We start from the raw sequence: 12,655 nt of genomic DNA on the forward strand, positions 1-12,655 counted from the left end.
ATTCTTTAAATCTCTAGGGTCATTGCCTAGAAATACTAGAGGAACAAATGCTTCTAAATGAATTTATCTTTATTATTGCTGAAAGAATATCACTATTTTAGTAGGAGATCAGCAGGGAAAGAAGATTGCAGATGAAAGGCTCCTAAGCATTAAAAAAAATTCTTTTCCTCTCTAAGCAGAATTATGATTGATTAAGCACAACTCAGGAGTTGTGGACTGTGTAAAATCTTAACTATATTCTACCCACTCAGTGTACTGAATGTTGTCACTATTGTGCACTCCTTTTTTCCTGTCTGTTTTGGTCACTCTTTTTTTTTTTAAGCAACCTCAACCATGACTCAATTTCTATGTCTTTGGAGCCTATATTCTACTTTCCCATTTTTCCCTTATTCTCCTCACATTCAGAAGAAACTGGCTGCTAGTTCTCTTTCCCTTGTTTATTTTTATTTTCCAGGAAATGCATGGGGTCCATAGTTAAATCAGGACTTCTGTATGGATTGGGAAACATTAAACCTTCCTTCCTAGTTATTTTGATTAAGGAATTTGCCTCTGTCTTCATGTATAAGTTAAAAAGAAAATGATAGGTCGTGTTCTTCATTCCAGAAAAGAAGTAAACTTCAGAAATCAGTTTCTTAATATGTGCTGTGAAAAGGAAAGAGCATTGGAGCTTCTTTTGGAGATGAAGAAATATTTTCATTTGCATTTATTTAAATAAATGATTTGGAAGGCAAAAAAAAACAGGCAGAAAAAAGGAAGGTCTCTTTTGACGGCTTCTCTTGCAGGGTGTAAAATGACCAAGGTCCAAAAACAACATCCATCTTCCCCAGGGAGAACTCCTCCCATGATGGATTAGATCTGGGATATCCACCCAGTTCTGGAGATAAATTTCTGATCTACTTTTTCCCTCTGGTTTTTAAAAAAATAATGCTGGGCCATTTGGGGGCTGAGGGTTGTTGGACCTTTTTCAACATGCAAGTGATTGTGTGTCTTCCAATTCTTGTTTTTTAACTATAAAAATGTTCAACAGCAGGGAGCTCTATCCAGAAGCTTCTCTTTTAATACTGGCATGTGTCCATATCAGAAAGAGAAGCAGTTTGATGTAGTGGTTAAAGTGCTAGAGCCATAAACAGGGAGACAGTGAATAAGCAACAAAAGATCCTTTGCCATTAGGAGAAGATCCTTTGCCATTAGAAAAAGTGCATTCCTTCTCCCCATCTTAGATCTTTTTTTTTTTTTAAAGCAAACACTATAGAGATATCACTCCTGATATGGTTTATCCTGCCTTAGATCCACTGAAAATGAAGTACTTCAATCCATTCTTACAGTGAAGAGGAGAAAACATCCCAAGGGGTTAGATATGAAAGAGTTAATCATTCCTAAACCTTTCAGTTTATTTAATGGGCAAAGTAAGTAAGCTTTAAAAATAAGCTTTTAAAAAGGAGAGGGCCAGCTCCATGTTGTCTTGATTCATTTGTCTTCCATTCTGAGAAAAGAGGGCATCTGTTCTCAGACTGGCCGTGTGTGTGTCTGTGTGTCTGTAGTCAATGTTAACTTCTGGCAACTGCCTGGACAAGTCCCTGCAGTTTTCTTCTCAAGATTTCAGAAGGAGTTTGCCATTGCCTCCTTCTTAGGGCTGAGAGAGAGTGACTGGTCCAAGGTCACCCAGCTGGCTTCTGTGCCCAAGGTGGGACTAGAACTTATAGTCTCCCAGTTTCTAGCCTGGTGAATTAACCACTAGACCAAACTGGCTCTCTAGACTGGCCCTATCAGGTAAAAAATAGTGCCTTAACTTTGAGGAAGGTTGGAGAATCAGAAGAGGATAGCCATTTGGGGAAAGATGGGTCTAGATGTAAATTAAGAACCGTTTATTGATATTATGAAGTGTTTCTTTATATCCATTTATTTTGCTCTATCTGTATTGTGTGTGTATTTGGATGTATATTTCTGCCTGGAAAATTAGCTGCAAGTTAAAGCCTGCCAGAGTCGTGATGTTTTCCTTTCCCCCCTCTGTCTTCAACTGCCAGTTAGCACCTTGATCTTAATCTACATAATAAATGGCTTGTATATCTTTGGAACTGAGTATCATTCTAATATGAGATTTAGCTATCATGCATTTTGTCCACTCTGCTAGCTACAAAAAAGGGAAGGTTTTTAACTCTCTTTTCCTCCTGAGTGAAGGTGCAAAGAGGAATGTTATGCACAGATCTGTAAGAATGGAAGGAAAATAATATATTTTTAATCTCATACTAACGCGAATCAAATGGATGTTTGTGTAATAACCCAGAACCAAATATGAGGAATGGAAAGCAAATGATGCTTGAGAACACATGCTTTGCATGTTGAATGTTTCTGTTCCAGTTCTAGTATCTCCAGTTATTTATATATTTATTTTAAGGATTGACATCCAGTGCTTCAATTAAAATTTCCAGTGTGGCTATAAGAATCAGGTAGCAACTGACAGAAGGTGTCATTTTCCTGAGATTCTGCAGAATAACTGCTAATTGCCATAGACAATTATGGACTAGGTTTTGTTCAGTATAAAGCAGCTACATATGCTTATCTTTAAATGAGCACTGTGGAAATGTTGACTGCAGATTTCTGTAACTGATTTTAAAAATGTCTATACCTTTGTTTGCAAAATGTATCCCAGGGTGTTTCACAAAGTGATTAACGCAACTACCACAATATTGTAGTGATGTCACCTTCAGTGCAGCAGGTCCTGGCAATATAGACCATGGGACTAAGCTGCGGTGCAGAAATGCAGTTGATTATGCTACCTTTAAAACAGGTCCAAGAACTGGAAAGATGAGAAACATTCAGAAAATATGGGAGGAGAGTTGTCCATTGGCTGTGCACAGTATGCAGTATCTTTGATATCATTGTGATTTAGCAAGTAATTACTGTGGCATGAGATAAAGGAGATACTAGAGGACCTAGGAAAGAAAACAAATTAACAAAGGATCTTGATTAATGAAATAGTTCTTTTGTTACTACAGTCTATCCAGAAGTCCATTGGTGGTGTTAATTCAGCCAGTCCAGATATTTTTCACAAGGACGCTTTAGATCAGTGTTTTTCAAACTTGGCAACTTTAAGATTTGTGGACATCAACGTCCAGAATTCCTCAGCCAGTGTAACACTGCTTTAGATGTTCCCCCTTTGCAGTAGTTTTAGAATATAAAACTACTATAGTATCTTATATTTATATTGGCAATTTGTATTTGCCTTTTTGTATGTTCATGGTTTTAATGTTAGTTTTATTGTAAACTGCCCAGGGTCCCTCTTTTCGGGGGAGATGGGCAGTGATAAAATTTGAAAAATAAATAAATAAAATAAATATAACTACTTACGATATACAACTACTATAAGGTAGTAGTTTTATAATATAAAATAGATATAGTGTGATGCCTGGTGAGATGGTGATACTTCCTAAAAAGTGTGTGAATAGAATGGGCTGCTATTCAAAAGAATTGGAAAAAATAATGGTTCTTTGCCTATGGCTGGACCTTCCCCGTCTGTGCTGTCTAGCCAGATGTTGTGATATTCATAAAAGCACAGCTCTGCATTTAGTTGCTGAACACAGAACAAAGAAATATACTGGCTTATTGCTTTGAAGTTCAGTAGTTGTTCATTGTAGCATGCTTGACAATAATAAAGCTTGCAAAATACCTCGGCTTTGTTGGCTTTACTCGTTATCCCCGCTGATGTCCTACTACGACTGTTAAATCATCAGTTCTGTCTTGCTGAAAAAATCCTTTGAACGTGTGAAGCATTTTGCAAATGAGACTTCAGCTTTTTGAAACAGGTGTGGTGATACTTAAAGCCAGTGCTGGCAGTGTGCCCTTTTGAACTCCTGAACATGCCCATAGATGTTCAGGCAGACAAAATAGAACTCTCATGGAAACTTTGATGATTGCGATCACCACTGCCTTGACTATTTAGGTTTATAAGATGTCTGGAGGTATATGCATACTTTTATAAACAAAGATCTATATTTACACAGGATTATGCTTTATCTTGTTGCTGTAAATAAAATATATGATCAGATAATCTTTTAGCTCTCAAAGCTAAGTTGCACCTATAGATACTCCACACTCAGAACTTTAAAAAGTTCAATCTAAAATGCATTTTTCTGCTGTAATCTCAAGATTACTTTATTGTCTAAACTGTAAAAAGCAGCTTTCCTCAACCTTGCTGGGCAGCTTGGAAATATTGACAAGGCATCTGGAGGCTGCCAGAAGTAAGGAATTCTCAGGCAGGTAATTTCAGGGAACACATTAGGAATTGGAATGCCCGCCCACTGTGTTCAGAACCCAAAGAGGCAAAAATTGAAATTTGGTGTACAGTACTGTACTTCAGATACTGTACTTATTACTATACCAGATTTTGAACCTTGGTGTACTACTTGGAGTCTGTGTGTTCTTATTTGTCCTTCTTCAATGGATTAGGAAACTGGCTTGCATTCAGAGGGATTTCTGCCATACAACTGAATTGAATCTAGGAACTGCTACACCTCAGGTATTTCATTACAAGTATTCTCATCTGGACCAGCATGTGCATGGAAATGCCTAGCAAAATCACTTCTTTGAAAGTAAAATAAACAAGACATAAAATGGGAGCTCCTGGTTTCTCTGGTGAAAGGGTATCTGGGCTGCTGCCTCTTTTAATAGCACAGATGGTAAGGTGAACACAGCTGATGTCATGGGAAGAGGTTACTTAGCATTCTCTAGCTGTCTAAGACTACAGATTATATAACCTGGCATCAGCCATGCTGGTTGAGGCTTATAGAGGCTTATAGGCACTATAGGCCAAATTGTGATCAAAGATGTAATTTCCATGCAGAAAAGGAAAAAGCACTATAGAAGTTAGAAATATTATTTGCTTTCTCTCTGCAGTCATTATCAGTAGCTTCACAAGTGCAGTAAATTGCCAAGGTTAGTTCCCCCCCTTTTAAAATAAAAATGCTTTGTTATATATCCATAAATAAATGTGAGTGTCAGTTTGGTCTGGGATTTTGTTTGTTTGTTTGTTTCTTTAAAGTATATACTAATGCAGTGTTTCTCAGCCTTGGCAACTTTCAGATGTGTGGACTTCAACTCCCAGAATTCCCCAACCAGCATGGCTGAGAAACACTGTAATAATGTGAGCTGCCTTACTATAGTGAGCTTAGAATTCTGCTTTAATGAAAGAGCAATTCTGAGAACTATATATAAATAAACACATCTAATTTTAAATGGCCTTTGTTTGGTCTAAGGAAGGAAACGTATTTTTAAGTGAAAAGAACAAAAACAGTAGCAGGGGAACAAAATGTAAGTTATTTTGAAATTATGTTTTTTACAGTGAAGTTTCCTGTGTGTGCATGCATTCAGGTTCTTAGATAGTAGGCATAAAACTATGTAATCTAAATAAACACAAATTAACAGTTGAATTGCCAGACCTAAAATTGTTAGTACTTTGCTTATTTTTTTCAACATTATTTTCTTAGAATGGAGAAAAAGAATCCTCCTTTCCTTCTGTGCCTTGGTCATGGGAGCTGGGAGTTATGGGAATTGCAACTCTATACATCTAGGGGAATCAGATTGTGGACGACTGCTTTAATCTGGGAGTCACTCTAATTTCTGAATTGCTTTTTAAAATTCATTGTGGATTGTTTCAATTCTTTTTAGATAATTGGCTTGAACATGACTGGCTGTTGTATATAGCATCCAATGAACTAGTCTATCTAATACAGGATGCCACAATTCCTGTAACCTGGGAATTTCAGAATATTGTGCATTGTTGGGCTCTGCAGTGCTGTTAGTTTGATTCCAAAAAATGTTTGGCGCATGCAGAAGCACAAACATAGCACCTACTTGTAACTCTTTAAAACAGCTGCTTCCCAGGGTTATGTGGCAGCTACAGCCATTCAATCTTGGGAAAAGACATGGCTACTTTAAAGAGCTGCAGAAAGGTGGTGTTTTGCTCTCCTATATGTAGGACCTTTTTAGAACTGAATACAAAGCAGTGCAGAGCCTTGATAGAATCTTATGTGCAGAAAGTGAACTGCTATGTTACTGTCTCTCCACCTCGCCACAAGTTGGCTATTTTAAAAACTGTATTTGATTATAAACAATATATATTTGTTTGTTTGTTTGTTTGTTTGACTTCTGGCCCCATCCAGTTTACTGCATATGTAGAGAAGGCACAATAGAAATAATGAACTAAAATAATACAATTAATATAAAATACAGCCCAAACTCATGCAAATTTTTAATTAATCAGACCATTGAATTATGGATCAAAATATGGAGTGCCAACTTTAAGTAATTGTCTAAAATCCTGATGTGAATGCTAATGGGTGGGGATGATTAAAACACAATCATTCTGTACAGGTATTGAAGGAGCGTTACTAACTTCCTTTTTACTGTAAGATCTTTACAAAGAAACCCATTTTTTTTCTCTACCAAAAATTATCAAGTAATTTCTGTTTCAAACTTAAGCTGTGGTGACTTTAATTCTAACAGTAAAAAACTGGATAAAACAGTGATGAAGTGAAACTCACAGGCTTTTAAAAATCTAGATATCTACAAGATGGCCTTGTAGGTTTTTGTTGTTTTTTTAAGAATAAAATTTCTATTGCTTAAAAGGGCAACCATCAGATTGTCAAATCTGAAAAAGTATTAAAAAGTGTGTCATACTTCAGAGAAGCTGTTCCTTTTGGTAAAAAGGCAGGTTAAGGTAAAAGTTACAATATACAAAAATAATTTTGGTATTTAATGGAATGAATGGGTGCTGTTTAAAGAGATTCTTCTTCCACATCCATCTTCTAAAACTTACCAAGAGCATTGTTTCTTAAAGTGTGGTCCTAGGACCTTTGGGGCTCCCCCAAGACCTTCTCAGGGGTCCACAAAATCAAAATTACTTGCCAGCCTATGTTGAAAAATAATGCAATATTAAAATCCCATCAAACAACCATGAGAAAGTAGTGGGAGCGAATGCATCAATTTTAATTTTTAATATGGTAAATATTGATAAATATAACCCACACAAACAAAAGCTCTTTTGGGGTCCTCCATAATTTTTAAAAATAGGAAGGGGTCCTGAGAGAAAAAAGTTCAAGAAACGCTTATCTAGAGAATTGAGGAACCCTCCAGAAAAGATTTGGAAGGCATCTGGCAAAGAAGGAAAAGTCACATTGCATGAGGAAAAAAAATCACTTGCATGCTGTTGGAGGAGCACATTCAAATTAAAGCATCATGTTCTTAATCAGCTAAGAAAGACTGCAGTTACCAATCAAGATGTGCTACTATTACCCCATTAATTTACTGGTGGCTTCTGAAACAAATATTCTTATATTGTGGTAATCTGTGAACCAGTATAAGTACAGTTTGAAGACTCATGTTTGAAGTTACCCTGTTAGTTACATTTTAATCTTTTTAAGCTAAGGATTCCAATCTGTTCAGAATAGATCCCTGTTAAATTAATCCAGGAAAGGTGGAAGAACAAGTGGGGAAGTCTGTCTAGTGAGAACTTTTCTATTCGTAGGTAATGACAGAATGCTAAAATGGAAGCTGGGAACATAACTTTGGAATATGTGTCACCTACATGTTCAAATATTTTCAGGACTTAAAATAGGACCTGTGCTGCCAGCTCTATGTATTTTCGTAGTGGAAAGTGATGTATCCCAGACCTTTTTAGGGCTTGTTAAGCCATTTGCTCTGCATGATTAAGTACAGTAAAAAAACAAACAAACAAGATAGCAGAACTTGGCTTGATTCTGTTTGCTTGAGTTTGAGTTGCTTGATTGTAGTTAGCAGTCCTAAGAAATGTGTGTGGATGAGAGAGAGAATGACATCGCTGGCTTAAGTTAAGTCCTAATTTTTGCCCTGCTCCAATAATATATAATTAATGCTGTTATAGTCTATTTATTATCAAACTATCCAGGACAGTTGTTGACAGGTATTGCGTAACTTGGGTAGAAACTGGTTAACCATGAAGCAAGGCAATTTTACATCCAAAATGCAAGATACTCTAGTTGCAGCGTTTCCTGGCACTAACTGGACTTTATGATACAAAAGCTAGAGTTATTTGAGAATTCCAGACTTCCTACAAAGGCTGAGCAATCCTGCTGCTTTGACACAGCAGCAGTGTCCTTGCTGCTGATGTTATCCAACTGTCTCTACCAGCAGAATTCAAGTCTTCTTACACTATTCATAACCTAATTGTGAGGTAGAAACTGAAAACAGGAGAGAGCAACCCTGGTCTCAGCTGCTCCATTGTGAAGGAAAGGGGGCAGCTTTCTATTTGGTATCATACTTGCCTCTTACACTTTGGGGTTGCTGTGGCGTTCTGTCTGAAGGAATGCAAGCTCTGCCCTATTGTGCCTTGTTATAGGAGTGGGATAAATGGCTATTCTCTGGTGGCTTAGAGCAAAGTGTGAGGAGAGGGTGTTTAGGCAGAAAATTATTATAATGCAAGTGCTCAAAATCCAGTGAATGTCCTGGAGGTAAGCCGCAAGCAAAAGGACTTCCCCCATTTTTCTTCAGCAGGAATCTGAATTGGGCCTCAAGGCTGTGCACAATCTTCAGCAAAGGATCGTTACCTTGTCGTGGTGCTGGAGCTTGAGCACCTCAATGATGCCATGAGCTAAACCGTGAAGGGCCACCCAAGACGGGAAGGTCATGACAGAGAGGTCAGACTAAATGCGATCCCTGGGGAAGGTAATGGCAACGCACCCCAGTATTCTTGCCGTGAAAACTAAATGGATCAGTACAACCAGAGATATGTCGGTATACCATCGGAAGATGAGACCCCCAGGTCGGAAGATGGTCAAAATGCTACTGGGGAGGAACAGAGGATGAGTTCAACTAGCCCCAGACGTGATGACGCAGCTAGCTCAAAGCCGAAAGGACGGCTAGCGGCCGATGGTGCTGGTGGTGAACGGCGAATCCGATGTTCTAAGGATCAACACACCATTGGAACCTGGAATGTAAGATCTATGAGCCAGGGCAAATTGGATGTGGTTATTGGTGAGATGTCAAGATTAAAGATAGACATTTTGGGCGTCAGTGAACTGAAATGGACTGGAATGGGCCACTTCACATCAAATGACCACCAGATCTACTACTGTGGACAAGAGGACCACAGAAGAAATGGAGTAGCCTTCATAATTAATAGTCAAGTGGCTAAAGCAGTGCTTGGATACAATCCAAAAAATGATAGAATGATCTCAATTCAAATTCAGGGCAAGCCATCTAACATCACAGTGATCCAAATATACGCCCCAACCACAGATGCTGAAGAAGCTGAAGTAGAGCAGTTCTATGAGGATCTGCAGCACCTACTGGACAACACGCCTAAAAGAGATGTTATTTTCATCACGGGAGACTGGAATGCTAAGGTGGGCAGTCAAATGACACCTCGAATTACAGGTAAGCATGGCCTGGGAGAACGAAGCAGGACGTAGGCTGATAGAATTTTGCCAAGACAATTCACTCTGCATAACAAACACTCTCTTCCAACAACCTAAGAGACGGCTTTATACATGGACTTCACCAGATGGACAACACCGAAATCAGATTGATTACATCCTTTGCAGCCAAAGGTGGCGGACATCTATACAGTCGGTAAAAACAAGACCTGGAGCTGACTGTAGTTCCGATCACGAACTTCTTATTGTACAATTTAGGATCAGACTAAAGAGATTAGGGAAGACCCACAGATCAGCTAGATATGAGCTCACTAATATTCCTAAGGAATATGCAGTGGAGGTGAAGAATAGATTTAAGGGACTGGACTTAGTAGATAGGGTCCCGGAAGAATTATAGACAGAAGTTCGTAACATTGTTCAAGAGGCAGCAACAAAATACATCCCAAAGAAAGAGAAAACCAAGAAGGCAAAATGGCTGTCTGCTGAGACACTAGAAGTAGCCCAAGAAAGAAGGAAAGCAAAAGGCAACAGTGATAGGGGGAGATATGCCCAATTAAATGCAAAATTCCAGAGGTTAGCCAGAAGAGATAAGGAATTATTTTTAAACAAGCAATGCGCGGAAGTGGAAGAAGACAATAGAATAGGAAGGACAAGAGACCTCTTCCAGAAAATTAGAACCATCGGAGGTAAATTCCAGGCAAAAATGGGTATGATCAAAAACAAAGATGGCCAGGACCTAACAGAAGAAGAAGAGATCAAGAAAAGGTAGCAAGAATATACAGAAGACCTGTATAGGAAGGATAACAATATCGGGGATAGCTTTGACGGTGTGGTCAGTGAGCTAGAGCCAGACATCCTGAAGAGTGAGGTTGAATGGGCCTTAAGAAGCATTGCTAATAACAAGGCAGCAGGAGACGACGGCATCCCAGCTGAACTGTTCAAAATCTTGCAAGATGAGGCTGTCAAGGTAATGCATGCTATATGCCAGCAAATTTGGAAAACACAAGAATGGCCATCAGACTGGAAAAAATCAACTTATATCCCCATACCAAAAAAGGGAAACACTAAAGAATGTTCAAACTATTGAACAGTGGCACTCATTTCACATGCCAGTAAGGTAATGCTCAAGATCCTGCAAGGTAGACTTCAGGAATTCATGGAGCGAGAATTGCCAGATGTACAAGCTGGGTTTAGAAAAGGCAGAAGAACTAGGGACCAAATTGCCAATATCCGCTGGATCATGGAAAAAGCCAGGGAGTTTCAGAAAAACATCTATTTCTGTTTTATTGACTATTCTAAAGCCTTTGACAGTGTGGACCATAACAAATTGTTGCAAGTTCTTAATGGTATGGGAATACGAAGTCATCTTGTCTGCCTCCTGAAGAATCTGTATAACGACCAAGTAGCAACAGTAAGAACAGACCACGGAACAACGGACTGGTTTAAGATTGGGAAAGGAGTATGGCAGGGCTGTATACTCTCACCCTACCTATTCAACTTGTACGCAGAACACATCATGCAACGTGCTGGGCTTGAGGAATCCAAGGCTGGAGTTAAAATCTCTGGAAGAAACATTAACAATCTCAGATATGCAGATGATACCACTTTGATGGCTGAAAGCAAAGAGGAACTGAGGATCCTTATGATGAAGGTGAAAGAAGAAAGTGCAAAAGCTGGCTTGCAGCTAAACCTCAAAAAAACCAAGATTATGGCAACCAGCTTGATTGATAACTGGCAAATAGAGGGAGAAAATGTAGAAGCAGTGAAAGACTTTGTATTTCTAGGTGCGAAGATTACTGCAGATGCTGACTGCAGTCAGGAAATCAGAAGATGCTTAATCCTTGGGAGAAGAGCAATGACAAATCTCGATAAAATAGTTAAGAGCAGAGACATCACACTGACAACAAAGGTCCGCATAGTTAAAGCAATGGTGTTCCCCATAGTAACATATGGCTACGAGAGCTGGACCATAAGGAAGGCTGAGAGAAGGCAGATCAATGCTTTTGAACTGTGGTGTTGGAGGAAAATTCTGAGAGTGCCTTGGACTGCAAGAAGGTCAAACCAGTCCATCCTCCAGGAAATCAAGCCAGACTGCTCACTTGAGGGAACGATATTAAAGGCAAAACTGAAATACTCTGGCCACATAATGAGAAGACAGGACACCCTGGAGAAGATGCTGATGCTAGGGAGAGTGGAGGGCAAAAGGAAGAGGGGCCGACCAAGGGCAAGGTGGATGGATGATATTCTAGAGGTGATGGACTCGTCCCTGGGGGAGCTGGGGGTGTTGACGACCGACAGGAAGCTCTGGCATGGGCTGGTCCATGAAGTCACGAAGAGTCAGAAGCGACTAAACGAATAAACAACAGCTGTGCACAATATCATCTGAACTGTGGTGATCTTACATAGCATTTATATACTAGTAACAGTGTACTGTAGAGATTGATTTGCACCCTTCTCTCTATTCTGTCGGGCATCAGTAGGCAATAGGAACTACAGATGTTGCTGAACTGCACTTTCCAGCATCTTTTACCATCTTCCACGCTTCCTAGAGATGCCAGGAGTTCTGCAACATCTGGAGGAAAAAAATTAGGCAGCATGGCAACATTGATCAAAAATGACTGAACATAGTGAGGAGTATCCCAGAAAACCGACAATTAGTCCCTTTCCCCTGGAGTAGTTATAGATTTTGAGAGATTCATTTCAAAGGGTTTAAATTAACCTGACCAGGATAGGTCAAGAGAAGGAAGACATAAGGCATGCCTTGATTAATTAATGGAGCTTTGGAAGAATTTGTCCACCATTCAACAGCTCAGCAAAAATAGACTGTTTCCTGTGGTACAGCTTTGTGGAGTGGTGTCAACATATGTAGTATTGTACCAATGTAGTGGGGTTTGCACCATATCCTGCGCTTTCTTCTTAGATGATCATACTTTGGAGATAACCCAGATAATTTTATTTGTGTTTTGGAATGAACTTTTCTCATTACATGGGTGAGCTGGCAAATTCTTTGTCCACCTGTTTGTGAGAGTCTTGAAAAATGCTTACTGACTATGGTACTGGCTAGGGACTCCTTGGCTAGACAAGCAGATGGTCATTGCACAATTGCTTGTCAACTTCAAGAAGCACCTGGCTTTTTACTGAAAACAATAGTGGACACGATGGTCCTTGGTCTGGTAGAGCAAAACAAAAGTGCTCACAGTAGTTTATAATATTATATCCAAGATAGTATTGTATCTCTGCTGAGAGGA

General features: G+C 39.2%; 1 protein-coding gene across 2 annotated transcripts in view; it reads left to right on the forward strand.

Moving 5' to 3' along the window:
* PLPP1 (phospholipid phosphatase 1) overlaps window positions 1–12,655 on the forward strand; it is a 91,279-nt gene that overhangs the window by 39,944 nt on the left and 38,680 nt on the right. The window lies entirely within an intron of this gene.

The sequence above is a fragment of the Candoia aspera genome, chromosome 2, assembly GCF_035149785.1.
Source record: "Candoia aspera isolate rCanAsp1 chromosome 2, rCanAsp1.hap2, whole genome shotgun sequence".
Lineage (NCBI taxonomy): Eukaryota > Metazoa > Chordata > Lepidosauria > Squamata > Boidae > Candoia > Candoia aspera.